This window comes from Pseudophryne corroboree, chromosome 6, assembly GCF_028390025.1.
Source record: "Pseudophryne corroboree isolate aPseCor3 chromosome 6, aPseCor3.hap2, whole genome shotgun sequence".
Taxonomy (NCBI): Eukaryota; Metazoa; Chordata; class Amphibia; order Anura; family Myobatrachidae; genus Pseudophryne; species Pseudophryne corroboree.
Genome location: NC_086449.1, coordinates 465207077 through 465232011, shown reverse-complemented (window position 1 = coordinate 465232011; position 24935 = coordinate 465207077). Strand labels below are relative to the sequence as shown.

The 24935-nt window shown below is 42.1% G+C and overlaps 1 long non-coding RNA gene across 1 annotated transcript; it reads left to right on the top strand.

The window, feature by feature from the left end:
- The first annotated feature begins 14378 nt into the window (after positions 1–14378).
- LOC134935368 (uncharacterized) lies at positions 14379–24074 on the top strand. The gene is made up of 2 exons (XR_010180094.1): positions 14379–14788; positions 23414–24074. It is a non-coding gene; the product is annotated as an uncharacterized LOC134935368 (long non-coding RNA).
- Positions 24075–24935: the final 861 nt, after the last annotated feature.

The following is a 24935-nucleotide window of genomic DNA, read 5'->3' as shown; positions in this document are numbered from 1 at the left end:
AGTGATTGTGATCCTACATATTTGTTCATTGTCATTTGGGTTTGGCGCCCAATACTGTTACCACCTAATTTTACATAGATGCAGTCCATATTATCTGTCGTAATCATATATGTTCGATGGAACATTCAATCAGCGTCATTTTGAGTGGCATTTTTTTCAAGGTGATCACTTGCTTTTTGTGAGGCATACGATCGCTCGATAGATCTTATGCTTCATCGTATGCACATTGTGTGTCCAAAAAATCCCAAATCATGTGTCCAAAGCTCTCGGGGGTATTGAAGGGAAATCCTGCCAGGAATCAGATCAGATGCTTGTCATCCTAGTGTATGGCCAGCATTAGTGACATTGAGCTGAGGCCACACTGTGCCCATCCGCAACTGCCATGAAGCCCCAAGAGTCCCCATAGCTGCGGTCATCGGCACACAATTGGAAACGTGCTCTCCTAGTCCCCAGTAAGTAAACCATGGGAAAAGACAGGCAGCGCAGGAGCCAGAAACCCAGCATCCTGAGCAGATGGTCACGGCTCTAAGTGTTACACAGCACCTCTGGTCACTGGGCAGGGGGAGGGCACAGGGGCACAAGCGGCTACAAAAGCATACCCACTGAGACTTTGTCAACCCGTGATATTGCAGACACCCGGAAGTCTCACTGTGTGTCTGATGTTTTCTGTCACTGTTTCACCCCCTCCTCCTCTGTGTTATGTCACAGCCATTGTGTCGTCCCCCCTGAAATGTGCGAAAAGTGACCCGGCCCATTCGTTTAGTAAGGTTTTGCTGCTTTACATGGCTAACCCCAACTGATATGGGCATGATCAGCAGAATAAGGGGGAACAATTGAATAATGCCCTGCAATCTTCCATTACTCTAGACAGGAGATCAGGCACAAGTAAACAATTGAATTCCTCCCAATTGTAATTTGTGTCCCTTTTAGTTTAATAATATTGTGTTCCCTTCAGCAGATTGGTGATAATCTGTGTCACTTAGTAAAATAGTCTGTGCCCATTCAACATAATAACAATAAATTGTAAGTGTCCAATGCAGAAAATAACAATTGGCTGTGCCTGTCACGCCTGAGGTCTGACCGACCAGTGGAGCTCTCAGGCGTAGGGACAGACTGGAATATGAATCTGGGAGCTTTAATCAAGTTCTTGTACATTAACCAGGATGTGGTGTACTTGAGCGTAGGCCCGAAGCCGTGACCAAAACAGAGGAGATTGTAAAATAAAATAAGTATTTTTATTCAGCACGCAAGACCGGTACAGATAGAGGCAGATGGTAATAGACTCAGATAATCAGTATCACAGATCATGTAGTAACATAGGCATAGGAACTGAGGCAATGCTGTTTCAAATGTAATATCGATGGAAAGATGTAATATCGGATGTAGCATGAACCACTAATGAAGTCTCAATATGGGTGAGCACACAACAGTAGACTTTAGATGCAGTGTAAACCACTGATGAAGTCCCAATACAAATGTGCATGAGGTTACTGAACACTGGACATAAGAAGGATACCGATGATACTGGATATTGGTGCGGAGCACCACTGTAGCTTGCGATCGATGGCGGAACACAGATGAAGCTAAAGATCGATGTCAGAACACCGATGGAGCTGAGTAACGATGGCGGAACACCAATGGAGCTAGAGATCGATGGCAGAACACCGATGGAGCTGAGAATCAATGGCGGAACACAGATGGAGCTGAGTATCGATGGCGGAACACCGTTGGAGCTGAGTATAGATTGCGGAACACTGATGAGCTAGGCAGAGCTGCTAGCTGGATGGAACTCAGGTCTTAGGACAGAGTGGAATCTCCTGGAGCAAGGTAACCTGTAAGTAGCTGAGAGCAAACAACCATATAGGGTATGACAATCATAGCACTGGTGTTTAGGCAGTCCTTACCCAGCATTCCAGTGTGCAAGGATTGGCTGGGACTTCAGATTCCAGTGTGCAATGATTGGCTGGGATGATCAGCTGGACAGCAGGATGCTCAGGATAGGCTCACTGGAATCAGATGACCGGATCAAACATGGCAGCACCCATGTTTGGTTTAGGAGGAAAACTATGTTTGTGTCACATGTGGCTGCAGATCTGGCACACTATGCAGTGGATGCAGAACATGCTGATAGCAACCAGACCTGGAGCGTAGTGACAGCTTGGACAGGCACTTGAGAGGTAAGAATGTCTGTTTAATTACCTGGCCTGTGACAGTGGCCACTCATTAAAATAAACATAATACCCCATCCCCATATTTTCTGTTGTGTAATATAACAAACCCCCTCCTCACTACCTTGAGGCCTCACTCTTCAAAGAGCCTGAGGTACCCAACAGATCTTCTTTGATGGCTCCTCCCGCTTTTTAGTCCAGGACAGCCTCCGTGGCTAGAGTGGCTCAAAGCCAGAACTGTGGTCTCTGTTGCGCTGCTCGGCAGAGTGTCTCTGCCGTGTGTGCTCCATGCGTGCAACGCGGAAGCAGGTGAAGTACATCGCATTCAGGGAAAACCAGAGGAGCTGAAAGGGCGGAGCTACGGACACTGCACTGTGCCAGCCCAGCCACCGTAGCACTGATATCATTGGGTAGGCTCTCAGGGGAGCTTCCTATTCAGATTCCTCCTCCTTTGTTACTACCCGTTGCTGGCCAGGGTACTATAATGAGTCATAGACTCATTAGTAGTACTGCCAATGCTGCTGGCTTTGAGCCCTGCACCGCTGTTAGTTCCGCACCTGGAGAAGACCTAAATGCACTAGTCATAGAGCACTCCCAGACCAGGGTCAGAATCGAGGGAAGAATCCAACAATTCAGAAACGCCAAGTTAACAATTATTTTTTTTTTTACTTTTTTTTTGGCTGACAAATGTGGAGTCACACTGTGAACGCAATGGGTGGGGCCTGTAGAGTCAGTTCAGCATGACTGTGATGGAATTAGACTAAGGAGACTGTACACAGATTGTGGATGGGCACAGTAACAGCACAACCATTTAGATGGACACAGTGACAGCAGCACAGCCACTTAGATGGACACAGTGACAGCAGCACAGCCCCTTAGTTGGACACAGTGAAAGCACAACCACTTAGATGCACACAGTGACAGCAGCACAGCCACTTAGATGGACACAGTGACAGCAGCACAACCCCTTAGTTGGACACAGTGAAAGCACAACCACTTAGATGCACACAGTGACAGCAGCACAGTCCCTTAGATGGACACAGTGACAGCACAGCCACTTAGATGGACACAGTGACAGCAGCACAGCCCCTTAAATGGACACAGTGACAGCACAGCCACTTAGATGGACACAGTGACAGCAGCACAGCCCCTTTGTTGGACACAGTGAAAGCACAACCACTTAGATGGACTCAGTGACAGCAGCATAGCCCCTTAGTTGGACACAGTGAAAGCACAACCACTTAGATGGACTCAGTGACAGCAGCATAGCCCCTTAGTTGGACACAGTGAAAGCACAGCCACTTAGATGGACTCAGTGACAGCAGCATAGCCCCTTAGTTGGACACAGTGACAGCAGCACATCCTCTTAGATGGACAAAGTGACAGCAGCACAGTCCCTTAGATGGACACAAAGAAAGAAGCACAGTCTCTTATATGGACACAGTGACAGCAGCATAGCCCCTTAAATTGACACAGTGACAGCAGCAAAGCCACTAACATGGACACAGTGACAGCAGCACAGCCCCTAAGATGGACACAGTGGTAGCACTTGTATTCCACACAGCCACTTGGATGGACACCACAGAGCAGAGTGCAGCATACAGCAGCATGACTGGAGGGAAATGGCGCCGAGTCCCACCCATGGCTCCTTTATATGGAATCCAAAACCCATAAAATCCGAGCCTAGCTGGAAAACTCGAGCCAGGAATCGGATTTCACGCGGAAACCTAAGTTTTGTCTCAAAGACGCTCATCTCAGTCTTTGCACCAGAGCAACGATGAATTGCTTCGACACCTAATTAAAAACGTAGTTATCTGGGGCCACCTGCCCCTGATAGTTAGCATAATGAATAAGCCCCTTAAAGAGGGCTGGCCAGAGCATATTGCGATGATGACACTATATGTCTGTTTTTGAGACTGAAAAATGTGTCAAAAGAAAGGACAAAATGAATGGAGCAAACTGTTGCCAGAGGAACCTGATATGGGGCCTAATTCAGACCCGATCTACGATCAGTTTCACAGACATGCGGTGGGACGCCCAGCACAGGACTAGTCTGCCCCGTATGTCTGGCTCTGACCCCCCCCCCCTCCCCCGCACAGGTACAAAAGCATCGCACGGCGGTGATGCTTTTGTACCTGAGGAGTATCTCCCCACCAGCGAAGCTCCTGCGCGCTGGCAGGGAACTACTTGTCGCTTCCTGGGTTGCAGTGGCTGCGTGTGACATCACACAGCCACCGCGGCTGGCCACCCGCACGGTCCGAGCACTCCTGCGTTGCATGGACTGCGCTCCCAAAATGGCGGGCAAACACTGTCGGTCCGCCCCCTCCCGCCCAGCGACCGCCTCTGCTTGACTGTCACTGGCATGAGATGGCCATCGACTCTCTAGCATGCGCCGGTGCACTGCGGCACCGGCACATGCCCAGTTCAGACCTGGATCAAACATTTTTATAACCATAGTGGATGTTTTTTTTATAACCTGGTAGATGCAACATCTTGGTGAATACAAAGACGGAAACCTGAAAGATAAAGGGATCTTATTCATTAAGCAGTGAAAAGTATGAAGAAGAGAGCCTGTGGAGAAGTTGTCCATGGCAACCATCAGCTTTGAAATAACATTTATCAAGTGCATTCTATACAATTATCATAGCAGCTTATTGGTTGCCATGGGCAACTTTTCCACTGGCTTACTTCTCCAGTCTTTTTACTGTTTCATGAATTGACCCTGAAGCCATTTACACAGTAAATATTGCTGGAGAAAATACAGAAACCAATAAAGGAAATTTAAATACTCCACATTGGTATATAACAAAAAAAATGCATTATATGGAAGGTGTGTGGCTAGTGACTGGTGCTACAGCAGGGAAAAAAAATTACAAACTGCAGTTCTGGTACAGTTGTACTGTATATAGACTCTAGTATAAATCTCTGGAGTTAACTCTGTAGTAAATGATACCAATTGCTTGGATACATTTCTGTTTTCAGTAAAACAATAACTTTTTTACCACATCAGATCAGGTCACATTATTGACGTTCAAACTCCCAGAATTAAAGGAATGTTTGATACTCAATTCACATATTTGTTGTAGATGGGCTTAATGTAGATAACAGCACTGATGTCATTAATCTCCCGGGAGACTGTCATTTCCAGATAATTAATGGTACTTGTCTCAACCTCTGCTGTGATCTTAATAGTGACACCTACCAGATTAAGCACCCCACAACCACAAGATAAAAAAAAATCTTCTATGAAATGTAGGAAATACATTGCATGAGAGCTAAAGATATTTTCATGTCTGTGGCATCTCTGCGTATTTACTACGTATTACATATTTGACAAGGAGCAATCTCTGCACCGGCAAGGAAATACCACATAATTTATGTGAAGCATAGTTTCATGTAGATTGTTTATGTTGTACTTACAGTTTTTGTGATTACGTTAAATATTTATGCGATTAGTGTTATTACAAAATGCTCTTGATTAGTTAATATGTATTACTTACAGTACAATGGCCCTCATTCCGAGTTGTTCGCTCGCAAGCTGCTTTTAGCAGCTTTGCACACGCTAAGCCGCCGCCTACTGGGAGTGAATCTTAGCTTATCAAAATTGCGAACGAAAGATTCGCAATATTGCGAATAGACACTTCTTAGCAGTTTCTGGGTAGCTCCACACTTACTCGGCATCTGCGATCAGTTCAGTCAGTTTCGTTCCTGGTTTGACGTCACAAACACTCCCAGCGTTCGGCCAGACACTCCTCCGTTTCTCCAGCCACTCCCGCGTTTTTCCCAGAAACTGTAGCGTTTTTTCGCACACACCCATAAAACGGCCAGTTTCCGCCCAGAAACACCCACTTCCTGTCAATCACATTACGATCACCAGAACGAAGAAAAAACCTCGTAATGCCGTGAGTAAAATACCTAACTGCATAGCAAATTTACTTGGCGCAGTCGCACTGCGGACATTGCGCATGCGCATTAGCGACTAATCGCTCAGTTGCGAGAAAAATATAATGAATGAACAACTCGGAATGACCCCCAATGTGATGCCATTTATCTGTCTTCCTTTTCTTTCTATGATAACGCCTTTTTTTTAAAGGTATTAAATTATATATCTGTAGCCCCTTACAGGATGGGTTATATGGGGTCACACAGTTGAGAGCAAATGAGAGAAGACAATTGTAAACACATATATATATATATATATATATATATATATGTTATTCATAGAGTGTTATATATTCAATAAGAAACTCAAACCAATTAGTGGTAGAGATATATATATATATATATATATATATATATATATAGTAATGATCACCATTCTTACAAATGTTGCAAAATGTACATAAATGTTTGTATATGTACACATATGTTCAATAACATTGATGGTGAATGGGGATGGAAACTTCTGGAGCCCCTCACGCTGAGTGGCAGGGGATTTCTCAAGGAGAAACAGAAAAAACGGTTGAGGGAGCGGGGAGAGACAGTTGGTGCGTGTGCAGCGGAAAGGACGGAGGAGGTGTAAGCAGGCAGCGATGGTGATGACAAGCGGAGGAAAGGATTGGTGAGCTCCGAAACTGTGAAATCACCCAGAGCAGACGATACAGGAGAAGCGGGGAACTTACCATTCACTGCCAAGCAGAGACGCCATCTATTGTGCCGAGCTCCTGGAGAGAGCAGAGAGAGGAGCAGATTGTAGCTGAGAGCCAGTGGCCGCCCTCTTGTGAGTCACATTGATGCGGAAGGAGGAGGTAACAAGGCCGTGAGTGACGGGAAGCCTATACACCAGTCTGTCATATTGTCTGGGACAGGGACGAGTCAAATAAGACCCGCCTAGGGGATAAGCCTGTTGCGTGAGTGACTGCTGCACAGCACTCCTATCTACAGAGTGAGAAGCAGAGGCATAGGAGTAACAGCAACTGACAGTCTCAGCTGGTGTCATCAGGGAGGCAGAGTTGACCCCTGTATAATAGGAAAGGTGGACGGTAATGTTAGTGGGACTGATCCTATACCAAGGTAGAAATAAAGTCACTATTAAAGGCTCCTTTTACCATAAACTAACCATCCACCAAAGGTCAGCTGTCAATATACTGTATCAGTGCAGAATAGAAAGAGACCTGCCTTAGTCCGACCATCAGTGGAAAGATAACTAAAGGACTAAAGAAATCCATTCATTCATTACTTCAGAGTAATAGCTAAGACTGTTCTGATTTCTAAGCCAAGTGATTGCATGATTAACACTACACTGATGGCTTCCAGTAGTCTAGTGATCCAGTCGGCAGCGGAAGGGAGTGAGTACTTATAACCCGCCAGCAGTTCCCACTTGGTACAGTGGTATAGACTCCCATTAATGGTAGAGTAGCTATTTCAGCCTTAATGACTACAGTGTCTCCACCGCAGAAGACAGTGGGATCACTTTAAGACAGGGGCATCCTGTTATGAATACATAGTGACTAATATTCACTTTTCAAGGATTATATGGTGCATAGTACATTGCACGGGACCGTCCTAGGCTACATGACTGTTCCACATATAAAGCATTGGAAATTGATTCTGTTGAAGTTAAGCACATTTGTATCATCAAGGCATTAATTGTCTGTCCATAAATAGCTCAGCTAATACCCTGTTGAAACAGCCAAATCAACTCTCTCATAGATTAAATTCTTCACAGTAAAGACAGACAAGTATCCAGTAAAAGACAAGTGATACTGAGACATCAGAGTGGAGCCAGGGAAATATCGCTGCGCCCAGAGTAAGTGAAGTCAGGATTACAGATAGTTTTCAAAATATGCCAGCCGTCATATTCAGATATTGCTGACTCTGAGGAAGTTCCTTATATTAAACAACTCCGGCCTTTACAACAACTGCAACAATATGGGATTATAACCTACATAACCTACTGCTATAATTTCCGTATCATTTGTAGAAATAATCACAGACGTTGTGGCCACATAAACTGAACTATTTTTACAGTGATCACTTAGGATAGGTAGCGTGTGTACTGCGCAGGAGGTATAAGGGTATTATTAAATCCCGGGTCCATAGTCATATCGGCTGTGGTGGTATAAACTTTTTTGTAATGCATGCACTATTACTGTAACATTGGGTTATAGTCATGTAAGATTGTTAAATTGGTAACACTTATTTATTGAGGGCTCTGTGGAAAGATATTGAGTTTTAGTAAAATAAAGTTACTTACCTGTTAAAGTTGGTACTGGGCATCCAGAAATTCTTATTGAGGGAGTTCTGTAATCTACGACAAGAAACAGATGAATGTACAGAATTACTAAAGTGAGATGTTTACATTACTTATCATATTATTGTCTTAATGTCCTATTATTGTCTGTAACCTCTGTCATCATCTAAGAGTTTAACTAGTGACACCCAATATCCTATTAAGGAACGGCTTTTCCCAAGCGAGTCGGGGTGTATATGCTTGGGTGGAGGCACGCCAACAGAGAAGTAGGGTTACATAATGGAGGCACTGCTGAGATCCCAAGCCTTGGGAACTGGTTATAGAACCCTGGAGGTTATGACAGGGGAGGACGTGTACCAATGGTGTAGAGAGAAAGTTGTGGACATGAACTGTAGTGTAGGATTGGCTGGTAATTTCTCCACTATCACAGATGACGATGTGTTGGCTGAAGTGACAGTGTTATACGGAGTCTGTCAACCCCCTATAGTTGATAAAAAGAAGGGACAATATGGAGACACCTTTGCTCTGCTATTAACCAACAAGAATCCCTTAGAACCTGAGTTACTACCCAGAATGATTGTATTAAAATGTGTGCCAGGTAGGCGATTACAACTTCTTTGGCCTATTGCTACGGAGGTAGAACCTGCTCTTGGGGGAGATTCAGGAGCTGGGGCAGGGTCCAGAACTGTCTGTTCAGATAACAAAGGATCTCAGAATGAAGCAGTCATGGACAAAGTCGTTAGCCAGTTGGAGAGATGGCACTATGAAGGAGACTATCGACGACTGAGGATCTTTTCAGGAATAGTGCCAGTACCCGCTGGTGAGGAGACATATGACCTATGGAGGGAGGCCGCTATACAGCATTCGGAGGAGTGGCCATGTCCAGATGCCATAAAAAAACAAAGAGTACTGGAGAGCCTTCGGGGTCCCGCTATGGTAGTGATCCAAGCCACGAGACGGAGCAACCCACAAGCTACATTAAAAGAGTATTTTGAAGCGTTGGATTTCTTATACGGGACGTTAGAGGATGTGGGTGATTTATTAGCCCGGATGAATCATACCTTCCAGGAGCATGGAGAAACCCTCACTAACTATATTTATAGGGTGGATAAACTGATTTATAAATTAGTTGATAAGGGAGGAATGGACAAGACCGAAGTGGATGAGAGGCGAATGCGGCAAGTACTAAAAGGAGCATTGACCACCAACCCAGTTGCTCAACGGTTACGTTGTACTGTGAGTAGTAGCCCAGCTCCTACTTTGAGTGAATTAGTAAAGGAGGTGAAATTGGAGGAAGTACAGATAGAGAATCAAGAAAAAAACATAAAGAAAGTGAAAGTAGTGGTACCTACTCCTACCCCACCGACGCCTTCCCCTCTGTCAAATATGGATGATCGATTGTTGACCTTGTTGGAAGAACAGAACAAGAAGATTGACCAACTTATTGCCTTACAAACCGATAGATAAAATCGGCCCTACAGGTCTTCGGGCATGGGGAGAGGAACGATCCGTAGGAATCAATTACCTGTCACCTGCTACCAGTGTGGTCAAGTGGGACATCGTTCGTTTGAATGTCCAATGAACGAAACCGCAATGATCAGAGGGGGTCTTTACAGTTCTCAGAGAAGGACCGATCAGTTGGGAAAACTCCAACGGGAGTACTGTGATCCCCTCACAGGCTCCCTCACAATAAATGTTAGAGCTATGGGGAGTTATCAATGGTCTGATGTTCCAGCCAGTTTGATGGGACAGGCCCCCAGGGTAAAAGCGATGCTAAATGGACACGAATGTAGCGTTTTGATGGATAGTGGGTCACAGATATCGATAGTTTTCAAATCCTGGTATCGATCTCACTTGACGGATGTTCCCATACAGCCACTTAGCGGTCTTACTATCTGGGGCCTGAGCGAACAGAAGTACCCTTATCTGGGGTACATAACCGCCCACATCACTTTTGAGCCAGGGCTTAACATCTCCAATGACACCGTCCCTTTAGTAGCTTTGGTGTGCCCTGACTCTCCTGGGGATAATGGAGAACTGCCGGTCATTATAGGGACAAACACCAATATGTTTAAGAACTTGATAAAGTGGTGTCATAAACAAGCTAGAGAACCCCTAAGGGAGAGTGCAGACCGAGAGATAGATGAGGATAATCGATATAGGTGTGTTAGAGTGGATTCTAGCTGCGACAACTCTACTGATCCAGTAGGAGCCATAAGTGACTGCGCACCCCCAATTCTTGATTTGGAACCTTGTTTCAAGGGCAGTGATATTACTATGGAGATGAAGAGTCTGTTATTGACTCAACTATGTAACAGAGCTGAAGTTTTTGCCAAAGGAGAGTGGGATCTAGGCACAGCGTCCGGAGTAGAACACCATATTAGGCTAACTGATGAAACACCGTTTAGGGAGAGATCGAGAAGACTATCACCCGCCGATTTTGAGGATGTACGCCAACATCTGCGACATTTGTTAGAAAATAAGGTGAGTGCTGATTCCGAGAGTCCATATGCGTCCCCAATAGTAGTGGCAAGGAAGAAAAATGGGGAAGTGCGCTTGTGTATTGACTATCGTACGCTGAATAGTCGCACCATTCCCGATCAATATATGGTTCCCAGAGTTGATGAGGCCCTAGACTGTCTACAAGGCAGTCAGTGGTTCTCAGTGTTAGATCTAAGGTGTGGATACTATCAGATCCCAATGAGTGCACAAGATCAACAAAAGACTGCTTTTATTTGCCCTATCGGATTTTATGAGTTCCTTAAGATGCCGCAGGGAGTAAAGGGTGCACCGGCTACATTCCAGAGGGCCATGGAAAACACAGTAGGTGACATGTGCTACCGAGAAGTACTTGTCTACCTGGATGATATCATCGTATTTGGAAAAAACATAGAGGAGCATAACGAAAGGCTACTCAAGGTATTGGACCGCTTGCAGGCCAGGGGATTAAAGTTGTCAATAGACAAATGTAAGTTTTGTCAACAAACTGTGAAATATTTAGGTCATATTGTCAGTCGAGAGGGTATTGCCACTGATCCAACCAAGCTAGAGGCAGTACAGAAATGGCCACGGCCTAATAATCTGAAGGATCTGCAATCTTTTTTAGGATTCTGTGGCTATTACAGAAAGTTTGTACGGCATTATTCAAGGATTTCCCGGCCATTGACGGAACTCACCAAGGGATATCCACCTCCTAATATTAAGGGGCACAATCGAGTAAGCAGTAAAGTACAGTATTACAGACCTCAAGATTCGTTTGGAAATAGGTGGGACAACAAATGTGAGGAAGCATTTATACAACTGAAACATTGTTTAACCCATGCCCCTGTGTTGGCGTATGCAAATCCGGAGCTATCGTATGAAGTCCATGTTGATGCGTCTATGGATGGAATTGGGGGAGTTTTGTATCAGTTACAGAATAACCAGCTACGACCTGTCTCCTATGTTAGTCGTGGGTTATCGCATAGTGAAAGTAAACATCCAGTGCATAAACTGGAGTTTTTGGCGCTAAAATGGGCCATTGTGGAGAAATTCCACGACTATTTATATGGAGTATTTTTTACAGTACGAACCGATAATAATCCCCTAACTTATATTCAAACAACGGCTAGATTAGATGCCACTGGGCACAGATGGCTAGCTGCCTTGTCGAATTACGACTTTACCATTAAATATCGACCGGGTCTGGTGCACCAAGATGCCGATGCGTTGTCACGATTACCGCATACCTCGGAAACAGAGACAACGGATGAATGGATAGAAGTTCCGGCAACAGATGTACGAGGGTTATGTCATCAGATATGTGCGGGACACAATTCGGAGCAGGCCCTTATTACTTCCTTAGGGGTATCTGATCAAGCATTACCACCGCTTTATTGTTGGTTGAATCAGGTTGATCTGGAAGGCATGGACAAAGTTGGAAATAAGCAGATGGCATCTGAACAAAGGGAGTATAGGATCATATCCCCAGTCATACAGATTATCACTGATCTGAACGGAAGGAATAGTAAATTGCACCTTACCAATGCTTCCAAGGTGTTATTGAAACAGCGCCCTAAACTGACTCTACAGCATGGGGTCCCATACCGACGTACTCGAATGCCGAATACAAATTACAACTGGTATTACCTGATAAATATAAGCCGTTAGTAATGGAAGCCCTGCATGATAATCACGGTCATCTGGGTTACGAAAAGACTCACGGATTAATTGTGGATCGCTTCTATTGGCCGTTTATGAACAGAGAGATTGATCAATTTTGCCGGACTTGCGGAAATTGCATAATGAGGAAGACCTTGCCTAGCTCTACCGTAGCACCCTTGACTAATATAAGTAGTTCGGGCCCCATGGAGCTGATATGCATAGATTTCCTATCGTTTGAAGGACCCAATGGAAAGGACAGTAACATTCTGATTGTTACAGATCATTTTACTAGGTATGCTCAAGCCTACGTGACACGAAATCAGCGAGCGATTACTGTGGCTACCACCTTATGGGAGAAGTTCTTTACCCATTATGGGCTTCCAGCTAGGATACATTCTGATCAGGGTAGGGACTTCGAAAGTCGGCTAATCAAGGAATTATGTGAGTGCTGTGGCATAAAAAAATCTCGGACTACCCCGTACCACCCACAAGGAGACCCGCAGCCAGAACGGTTTAATCGCACGTTATTAAACATGTTAGGGACATTGGGTAGTAAAAATAAGGTTCAGTGGAATCAACACATCGCTCACTTAGTCCATGCCTACAATTGTACAAAGAATGAGGCTACAGGATATTCCCCATACTTTTTGATGTTCGGCAGAGAAGCCCGTTTACCCATTGATATCTGTCTAGGGACTATGTCCGCCAATTCTTCGACGTCATTGCATTCTCAGTACGTTAGTAGACTTCAACAACAATTAAAGGATGCCTACACTCTAGCTCAGCTGGAAGCACAGAAAATAGGGGACAAGAACAAAACACGACATGACCGACAAGTAAAACAACATGTGTTGAGGCCAGGAGACCGGGTGTTGATACGTAATTTAGGATGTCCCAGAAAACACAAGTTGGCTAACAGATGGAAGACGGGACTTTACATTGTCCAGAGACAACTGCCCAACATTCCGGTATATCAATTGGCCCCGGAAACAGGGTTAGGACCTGTGGTGACGTACCATAGACAACACCTTTTACCTGTAACTCAAGATGTCCGATGGGATGAGGTGAAGGAAGAACAAATCAAGATCAGTAACAAAGAACTGGCGGGGACGCCGCAGTATGTAGAAGTTGAGGAATTCCCGGATATGACCGGGATTGAAGCAGCTGAATATGGATCTGGGTATTATTATTGTGATGAAAGGTCAAATGTTCTGGAAGATCGGGAGAGAAAACCGATCAATACACCCAGTATGGAGCTACCGAGTTCAGTTATACAGACTGAAGGACCATCTTGTGATGGAGAAGAGTGGTGGGAGATGGGGATAGAACCAGAATCCTCTGTTAATGATGAGGTGAATAGAGAAGTAATTACGAGGGAAAATGAAAATGTAGCAGTTCCCAGACCGCAAAGGGAACGGAAACCCCCAAGAATACTCACGTATGAGCAATTAGGGAGTCCTACTGAGGTGCCCTTGATAGTGCATCCGAGTATCATATGGTCGTGGCCATACTTTGGGACTGTTATGTAGGATAAGATACACATATACATGCTTTAGACAATGTACTGTAAGAGGGCTTAGGGTATATGAGAAGTTCCACGGTAGTATATGTTAGATTGTGGAATTCCCAGGGGGAGAGTGTAACCCCGTACAGGATGGGTTATATGGGGTCACACAGTTGAGAGCAAATGAAAGAAGACAATTGTAAACACATATATATATATATATATATATATATATATATATGTTATTCATAGAGTGTTATATATTCAATAAGAAACTCAAACCAATTAGTGGTAGAGATATATATATATATATATATATATATATATATATATATAGTAATGATCACCATTCTTACAAATGTTGTAAAATGTACATAAATGTTTGTATATGTACACATATGTTCAATAACATTGATGGTGAATGGGGATGGAAACTTCTGGAGCCCCTCACGCTGAGTGGCAGGGGATTTCTCAAGGAGAAACAGAAAAAACGGTTGAGGGAGCGGGGAGAGACAGTTGGTGCGTGTGCAGCGGAAAGGACGGAGGAGGTGTAAGCAGGCAGCGATGGTGATGACAAGCGGAGGAAAGGATTGGTGAGCTCCGAAACTGTGAAATCACCCAGAGCAGACGATACAGGAGAAGCGGGGAACTTACCATTCACTGCCAAGCAGAGACGCCATCTATTGTGCCGAGCTCCTGGAGAGAGCAGAGAGAGGAGCAGATTGTAGCTGAGAGCCAGTGGCCGCCCTCTTGTGAGTCACAGTGATGCGGAAGGAGGAGGTAACAAGGCCGTGAGTGACGGGAAGCCTATACACCAGTCTGTCATATTGTCTGGGACAGGGACGAGTCAAATAAGACCCGCCTAGGGGATAAGCCTGTTGCGTGAGTGACTGCTGCACAGCACTCCTATCTACAGAGTGAGAAGCAGAGGCATAGGAGTAACAGCAACTGACAGTCTCAGCTGGTGTCATCAGGGAGGCAGAGTTGACCCCTGTATAATAGGAAAGGTGGACGGTAATGTTAGTGGGACTGATCCTATACCAAGGTAGAAATAAAGTCACTATTAAAGGCTCCTTTTACCATAAACTAACCATCCACCAAAGGTCAGCTGTCAATATACTGTATCAGTGCAGAATAGAAAGAGACCTGCCTTAGTCCGACCATCAGTGGAAAGATAACTAAAGGACTAAAGAAATCCATTCATTCATTACTTCAGAGTAATAGCTAAGACTGTTCTGATTTCTAAGCCAAGTGATTGCATGATTAACACTACACTGATGGCTTCCAGTAGTCTAGTGATCCAGTCGGCAGCGGAAGGGAGTGAGTACTTATAACCCGCCAGCAGTTCCCACTTGGTACAGTGGTATAGACTCCCATTAATGGTAGAGTAGCTATTTCAGCCTTAATGACTACAGTGTCTCCACCGCAGAAGACAGTGGGATCACTTTAAGACAGGGGCATCCTGTTATGAATACATAGTGACTAATATTCACTTTTCAAGGATTATATGGTGCATAGTACATTGCACGGGACCGTCCTAGGCTACATGACTGTTCCACATATAAAGCATTGGAAATTGATTCTGTTGAAGTTAAGCACATTTGTATCATCAAGGCATTAATTGTCTGTCCATAAATAGCTCAGCTAATACCCTGTTGAAACAGCCAAATCGACTCTCTCATAGATTAAATTCTTCACAGTAAAGACAGACAAGTATCCAGTAAAAGACAAGTGATACTGAGACATCAGAGTGGAGCCAGGGAAATATCGCTGCGCCCAGAGTAAGTGAAGTCAGGATTACAGATAGTTTTCAAAATATGCCAGCCGTCATATTCAGCTATTGCTGACTCTGAGGAAGTTTCTTATATTAAACAACTCCGGCCTTTACAACAACTGCAACAATATGGGATTATAACCTACTTAACCTACTGCTATAATTTCCGTATCATTTGTAGAAATAATCACAGACGTTGTGGCCACATAAACTGAACTATTTTTACAGTGATCACTTAGGATAGGTAGAGTGTGTACTGCGCAGGAGGTATAAGGGTATTATTAAATCCCGGGTCCATAGTCATATCGGCTGTGGTGGTATAAACTTTTTTGTAATGCATGCACTATTACTGTAACATTGGGTTATAGTCATGTAAGATTGTTAAATTGGTAACACTTATTTATTGAGGGCTCTGTGGAAAGATATTGAGTTTTAGTAAAATAAAGTTACTTACCTGTTAAAGTTGGTACTGGGCATCCAGAAATTCTTATTGAGGGAGTTCTGTAATCTACGACAAGAAACAGATGAATGTACAGAATTACTAAGGTGAGATGTTTACATTACTTATCATATTATTGTCTTAATGTCCTATTATTGTCTGTAACCTCTGTCATCATCTAAGAGTTTAACTAGTGACACCCAATATCCTATTAAGGAGCGGCTTTTCCCAAGTGAGTCGGGGTGTATATGCTTGGGTGGAGGCACGCCAACAGAGAAGTAGGGTTACATATCTAATAATGAAATCGAATTGTATAATTTCTGTATAGAAAAATCTACACACACAATAAAAGGTTAAATAAAATCAACCTTATTTGTATTCATAATATACTTGTATATGAGTCTCTATGTTACGTCATACTAATGAGCATAACTTTTTTTACATTGCTAATACTGTAATTATATTTTAACACCTAGCACTGAAAAAAATCGATGGAGCTATATTTACCAAAGACCTCTTTCATAAAGCAATTATGTACAATGAATACAGTAATTATATTAACAAATAATTTAGAGTTTGAAATCTAAATGAGGCATTCTGGTGTGTTGGACCAGAACAAGAAACAAATTAACCAAAGCAGAAATAACAGCTGCACTATGAAAGCCTCTTAAAATACAATAAGGATTTGGTATTAACTGATATGACTGTAGGTGCAGCTTTACCTGTCGTATGTGTGCACTGTTGTGTGTGTCTTCATGTGTGTGTTTTTGTATAAACGTGTGTGTGTGTGTGTGTGTGTGTGTGTGTGTGAGAGTGAGAGAGAGAGAGAGAGAGAGTATACCTTTTAGGTCTTTTTTGACCATCTCATAAACATATATCAAATTATCAATTTGATTATTTTTCAACTGTAAAATGTAGGTTGGGGCTTAAGACATGATTTGGATTTATTATCATCGTAATTTTTAATTGTATAATACTTAAACTGAAGATAATCTGTATTTTTAGACATGCCCTTTTTATTGTGTGTGTGTGTGTGTGTGCGTGCGTGCGTGCGTGTGTGTGTGTGTGTGTGTGTGTGTGTGTGGTGGGGGGTCTCTTTTTTGGGATTTCAACTTAGAGTCCTATTCGGTGTAAAATTCCCCTTGAATTAATAACAAGAACCAAAACAAACCTAATATTGTTTCAAGCATAAATAATATGCAAACAATAGAGAGATACAAATGGTTAGTAGAGTAATAGTTTAGGTCATATCTAAAAATCAACCCATGTGAAATAATATACAGTATGTGTACCAAAAATAAAATAAAGCTTATCTAGTAATGAAGGGGCCATAAGTCCTCAGGGGTGTAAATCTAATAGTGGGAAGTTTTCTGGTGATTGACAGGAAGAAGGTGTTTGTGGGTGGCAACTGACCGTTTTCTGGGAGTGTTTGGAAAAACGCAGGCGTGTCCAAGCATTTGCAGGGCGTGTGTCTGACGTCAATTCCGGTCCTGAACAGGCTGAAGTGATCGCAGCAGCTGAGTAAGTCCTGAGCTACTCAGAAACTGCACAAACTATTTTTGTACCACTCAGCTGCACATGCGATGGCACACTTGCACAGCTAAAATACACTCCCCTGTAGGTGGCAACTATCTGATCGCAGTGCTGCAAAAAATAGCTAGCGAGCGATCAGGTCTGAATTACCCCCAAGATTTGCTTCTGTTTATTTAATGATTGGCAGACACCAGCACTGGTTTTGCCTATTGCATTGACCATAAATAATTTTTATTGGTCCCGGAACAGCAATCCAAGGCACCCCTGCAATTGTCCCAAGGCACCCTGGGTGTCACGGCACACAATTTGAGAACCACTGGTGTAAGTCATAGAAAAGTTAACATGTGCATAAAAAAGTTGCTTACAGTATTATTTTGTGCGGTAATTAATATAAGTAATATGTGTGTACCAAAATGAAAATACATAACATGACATCATTTGTACAAAATCACACTCCTTGTATCAAATACATTAATCACCAGACATCTAGTGGGAATGCCTGCAGACCAGCAGGAATTATTATGATTATTACAATTTATTTATAAGGCGTCACAAGTGTATTGCAGCGCTGTACATACAACACACATTACAACAGTAAAGGGTATACAGAACTTAACATCACAGAAAACTAAAACAGAGCACAGGTAGCAATTAGAACCACAGTTCTCAGTACACAATACAGCTGAGATGTCAGGAAGCAAAAAAGAAAATCGGCGTACTACTGGGGCCGGGCAGCCATTGGAAGAGATGAACAGTCACGAGCAGGAGGAAATGCAGGTATAGACTGTCACTGAGTAGGAGAGAGCTGCAATCGATGTCCAAGAGAAGAGGTCCCTGCTTCAAGGAGCTTACAATCTAGGGAAAGAGGTAGACAGACAGGTGACATGAGGTACAAGCAAGTGGAAGGTGACCTGGTGTCAGGAAGTAAGCGAGGCAGGGATGGCCAAGGCATGAGGATAGGAGAGCAGCCTCAAGACTGGGTTATGTGGAAGGGTAGGCTTTGATGAACAGGTGAGTTTTCAGTGCCCGTTTGAAGCTTTGCAAGGTCGGGGAGAGTCTAATATAGCAAGTGAGCTTGTTCCAGTGAAGAGGGGCAGCACGGGCAAAATCTTGGAGAATTTATCTGGCAATGTCTATTCCTAAAGCCTCCTTCTCTTAAATCCTTAGCACACAGGCAAGAGCAGGAATTTAGTGAACTAAACACATATACAGTACAGTAAAACAAATCAGAAAAATGTAAACTCTTTGGAGCAGTTTCTATAGTCCAGGATCAGCTCTAAGCCAGTGGATGTCATACAGTAGATGGGTAGAAATAGGTTAATTATCTTCGTGATTTTGTCTCGCTGTCGAGGGGATTTCATCAGGGAAATAGTTGCGGTAATAACTTTGGTATATATAAATATATATAAATAAACATTAAGCTGTGCAATCTGTGTTTGTGACCACGTTTGGGGGCCTTATTGCACCTCTGTAAAACAGCCAACATTTTATATATTCTGGCCTTTGAATGGCCACTGAACATGTGCAGAAGTCATTTTGTTCATCGCTCCAGAAATACTCCTAATCTCATAAAATAGTAAGATGCAACACTATATACCAGAAGGTATTTTCACTAGTTATTAAAAAGAAAACAGCTTTCAGTAGCGATTATGGTATAGGCCAGGGCTGGCCAAACCGGTCTTCGAGATCTGCCAACAGTTCATTTTTTTCAGGACTCTGGAGATCTGTAGAATTGTCAGTTAGGAATGAATGCTGCACATCTTAATTAGTAATGACTACACCTGTGCACCAGCTAGGTGGTCTGGAAAATGTGAACTATTGGTAGATCTCGAGGACCGGATTGGCCAGCTTTGGTATAGGCCATACAGAGATCTTAAAAACAGAACTGTTTTGAACCCACAGTACACATAATGTATTTTCTCAAGACAGTAAGCATATTTATAAAACATGATTATGTAATAAAAAAACAAAGCTATAGTATGTAGAGACGGGATGTAGTTATGTGACCGGCGGTCAGGAGATCTCCCCATGCATCCCCTTACAATCCCGATGGTCAGCATGCTGATCAACATGGACTATTCTGACTCGCGGGTGTCCACGACACCCATAGAGTGGGAATAGAACCTGTGGCAAGCGCAGCGAGCCCGCAAGGGGCTTTGTTGCGCTTGCCCCACTGCCAGTCAGCATACCAACGCCGATATCCCGGGATGTAGTTGCCCAGTGTCGATATGCTGACTGGTGGTCTCCTGAACACTGGTCATGCATACCCAAACCGTAGAGACTCACTATTGGATGGACCAGCCCAGATTTATTGTAAAAACAAAGATTTATTGAGGCAAGGTGCAACTACACTAGACATCTAATGGCCATTTCAGCGCAAATTACTTTCTTCAGAGGCAGCTACTAGATGTAATTAGTTTATTATAATAAGATAATATTGTATAATTATGCTACCATAGTGTAATCAAAGTACCAAGTGAATTTTAAATGATATTTGTTAGAAGTAAGATTTGAAACAGTCTAAATTGTGGCCCCAGTTGCCTATAAACATCTAAACATTAGAAGGTACATAATAAAATGTATTACATATTTTGAGTGTGTAATTGTGTGACAGTAGCTAAATTAATTAGCACAGAATGGTCTGGTATGTGGTGGTGCAAATAGCACACAGTCTAATGGGATAAAATAGGTGGTTAGACATTCTTTGATTAAACTGGCTCAGACTCTTTTGCACTTCATATGTGTAGTACCAGGGACATATCCAGAACTTTGTGGGCCCCATAGCAGCATATTAAAGAGGCCCTTGTCCCAATACTTCTAGCGAGACAGCTCTCTGCAGCAGTTGTTAATTTTATGCCCCATAATAGTGCCATAGTTCATTTTCTGAACCATACTGTAGTAGTGCCTTATTTAATCTTATGCCCCACAGTAGTGCCCTAGTTTATTTTCTGAAGCATACTAGTGCCTTACAGTAGTAAACATTATGTCACATTGTAGGGCTGCCAGTACACATTATGCAACACAGTACCCCCAATTTACATTATGACATACAGTGTCCCCAGTTCATATTATGTCACATTACAGTGCTGCCCCCAGTTCATATTAAGCCTCATTACAGTGCCCTAGTTCATATTATATAACATTATAATGCGCTCCTGTTTATTTTATACCTCATTACAACGAGCAGGTCCAGGGGCATAGCTAGATTGTTTATGCCCCAAGGCAAAATTTGGAAGGGCAACAATGTATCACCCAATGGTGAAAAATGTATATAACACATGTAACTGTGACAGGGAAGGTGGCCCTCTCAGCTCTGGGCCCCATAGCAGCTGCACTCCCTGCACCTATGGTAGATATGCCCTTCCAGCAATGTTATTTAAACAATTCAAATCCATTCACAAAAATGGCTATATGTGATGAAGACATGGTAGATGTTGGACCTTAAAAGATATTGAAATAGGTGTACTTTTGCATATCAAGATACAGTGAGCATTATTGCCATCCAAGGCTAAAAGCAAGAAGGATATTTTACATTCTATCTATACCAACTAGTACAAAACTGCCCAAAAAAGGGAACATGCTAAAAAAATAATAATATAACGTTATCACTAATATAATCATATTAGTAAAAAAACTGCATGTCTAATGGCAGGGCAGGGAGTTTCATGTACATGCAAATGCTGAACTGTCATTGAGTGATATAAAGGTTTCCTTAAATGAGGTGTCATATCTGAAAAATAACAGAGCTAGCCATTCTAATGCCTACATAATGCAGTCAGAATCTCAGTATGCTATATGAAAATGTCAGGCTAAATAATAGTATGAAGAGCTCATAGTTACAGTAACACTGACAACCTATCTAATAATAACATTGACCAGCCACTTAAGATGTAATTTGCAAAGTTTCATAATTGAAGAGTTTCTAATGCAAGTTCATCTGCAAAAAGTCATATGTATGTAAGTATGGGTAGAACAAATAAGAAGTATGCCTTATTAAAAGGCAGTTTCAAGCATTATTCAGGAATGTGGCCTGTATATTAAATATAAAAGCTGACTCATAGAGTATTTCTCTTAATATGATGTGAAATTGTAAGTTTGAATGGACCCATGACTTGACATGCAATGTGATTTATTAGAAAGCTATAAATTGTAGTTTTGTGTCTAATGGTAAGGAACATACAGACCTAAGGTTAAGAGATTATTAGTAATAATAGGCTGTTACATTTTTTACCAGCTATAAAACCATTCTGTACTCCATCACTTACTGTATATAGTTATGTGCAAATGCATATACCACAATGTCTCAACCACATCTAGAATATCAATATTCTCTTTTTACTATTTATCTTACAGAAGCAAGACAATTTGTGGAATGAGCATAGCTATACAAAACTAAGATTGCATATAAAGAACAAAATTCAAAACAATCTATTATTACCATACTGTAGGTATCTTTGTCTCAAAGTAGCAATATATGATTTGATGTCATCAGTGATACTGGAAAATTGGCCCATTATCACACCAGGGGGCAATAAGACATCTTTATTAAATGTACCAATTCTGTAGATCAGTATGAAGTAAACTGCATCTCTGCTGTGCTACTGCGCATAGGCTAATGTAAGGCAGTGCATGTGCAAGCAGGCTGCACAGAGGTAGGATCCTACAGCTCTCTCTCTCATGAAAAATATATGAAAGGTAGACTAGATGGCATTAGCCTTCTGGGCACAGCATTCAGGTGCTTGGTAAACCTTACAGCAGTGGTCTCAAACTGTGTGCCTAGACACCCTGGTGTGCCACGATGCTCTTGCAGGGGTGCCTTGGGTTGGTGGTTCAGGTCCGAGACAAATTATTTATGGTCAAAGTGATAGGCAAAACCAGTGCTGGAGGCTGACAAACATAAAATATGTTGACAATTAGAACCACAACTATGTCCAACACCACATAACTGACCCTTAGGGCGGTATTCAATTCTTTTTACCGCCTTCCGCACCCGTTCTGTTTCTGCTGACAGGTGTGGTATAATCATTTAAGCTCGCTACCCCCGGGGTAGCGAGATCGCCCAACCATAAACTTGATTACTGTGGGCGCGATATGCACAATAATGGGACTTTAGAAAGGAGATTGGGCGTGATATATCATTTGAACTTAGAGTGGCAGGAAAGCACAATTTACTTTATTTATTTATTTATTTATTTTTAATTTATCAGTAAGAAACTTTTGGACTAGAAGTGCCTTGAAAAAATGCTGATAATCTAGAAAGTTTGAGAGCCACTACTTTACTGTATAGTAGCCCCCATAAAAACCTATAGGGGTTGCTGTTGCTTATGGAATTGAGGGATTGTGGCATATATTGGAATATGTGTTGTGGCCCCTCCTTCTTACACCCTGTGATACCTTAATATTTGAGCATACCCCCTGAGAAAATGAGTGTTTTGGGGAAAATCCCACAAATACACTGTAATATATATGCCCCCAGAACAGATATTGAACTTATTATAATTGTTTGGTAGATATCAGGCATGCTTGTAAAACTGGTCAGAAAGTGACAAATTAAAAATTGAAACAGCTAACTCTATTTATTCACTGCACACATACATAGATGCTCACTCTTTGTCTTGGGAACTGCTCTTTTAAAATCTCTTTTTGTCTACTTTTGTAGGATTGCAAGTCCAGCCAGTACATACAGAAGAGTGCCCATACAAAGAGAGTTTACTTCTTTATCCTTTGTCCAGCCAGTAATTTGCATGGTAAAAGCCAGTCTCCAATAACTTTAGTGCCAACGATAACTTTATTTTAGAGATGGACGATTCTGTTTTTCAGAGATCCAAATCCACCCGAATTTTATGGATCTGAACCGAACCAAACCCCAGTCTGGATCTCCCGAGGATCTCAGATCCAAACCGAGTCACAATTTGGATCTTCACATGGTTCGGAATTTGGATGTTAAATCCGAATTTCTGGTTTTGGACTGCAAAAATTTACATGATTTTAACTGTTTTTTTAGCGATTATTATTATTATTATTGATTATTGCTTTTTTTAACTTGATTTTAAACCGAACCAAAATCCGAATCTGAACCAAAACACTTAAGGGTGGTTTTGCAAAACCAAAACACGATGAGGAAATAAGAACCAAAACCAACACATGACACTTTGCGCACATCTCTACTTTATTTCAACTTGTACCTATTTTACTCTTTTACTTTTCTTTAATTGCTCCAAAATTAAACACCATCACAACTCTATGGTAAATGTGCAGCATGTAAATTGATCAAGTGTGTAAAAAGTAAAATTACAGAATTTTTAATTTCTGGAAAATAACACTCATTCAGTAGAAGTTTATTAAGTCGAAAGCGTAACTCTAAAATTGCAGTTTTCTACTACTGATTGTACATATGGCATGTTCTACATTTATTCAAAACTCTTAAATATCTGTTTAGCGGAACATTTGCGTAACATCTCTTTAAAATAGTATAAAGCTGTCCTGTTTAGTCAGTGAAAACATTGGCGCTTTAGAATTGGGGGTTGAAGAAGAAAAATGTGGCTATGATTTAATAGAAACAGAAATTCAACTAATTTATACATAAATGTAGATATTCAGGTTGGTAAGCAAACCAAAAAAGCACACTAATGGGCAAAACCATGTTGCAGTGCAAGTGGGTTGGTTATATTGTTTCTGTGCAGGGTAAATACAGGTTGCTTTATTTTTACACTGCAATTGAGATTTCAGTTTGGACACACCCCACCTAAATCTAAATCTCTCTGCACATGTTACATCTGCCCCACCTGCAGTGCAACATGGTTTTGCCCATTAGTTTGCTTTTTTGGTTTGCTAACAAACCTGAATAAGATCCAAAGACTCTTATTCCAAGGGAGCTAAACAATGATTTTGAATTGAAGTGGTTTCTGGATTTATAAAATAATCTGTTCTGCATTGTTATTAGTAACAAAATATTTAAGAGGATGTTTAAAAGTTTATATAGCTACATTTTTTCTTTTTTATGCACAGAAATTAAGCTACTGTACATGGAAATATTGTTATAAAATGTGTGCCTGGGTACCATGACAACATGGAATGAAATGTTATTTCCTGTTCGAGGGCTCACTGTATATGTTATAACTGCATTTCATGATTATTATAGCAAAAATATTTTTGGTATTACGAGCCATAACAAAATGAAA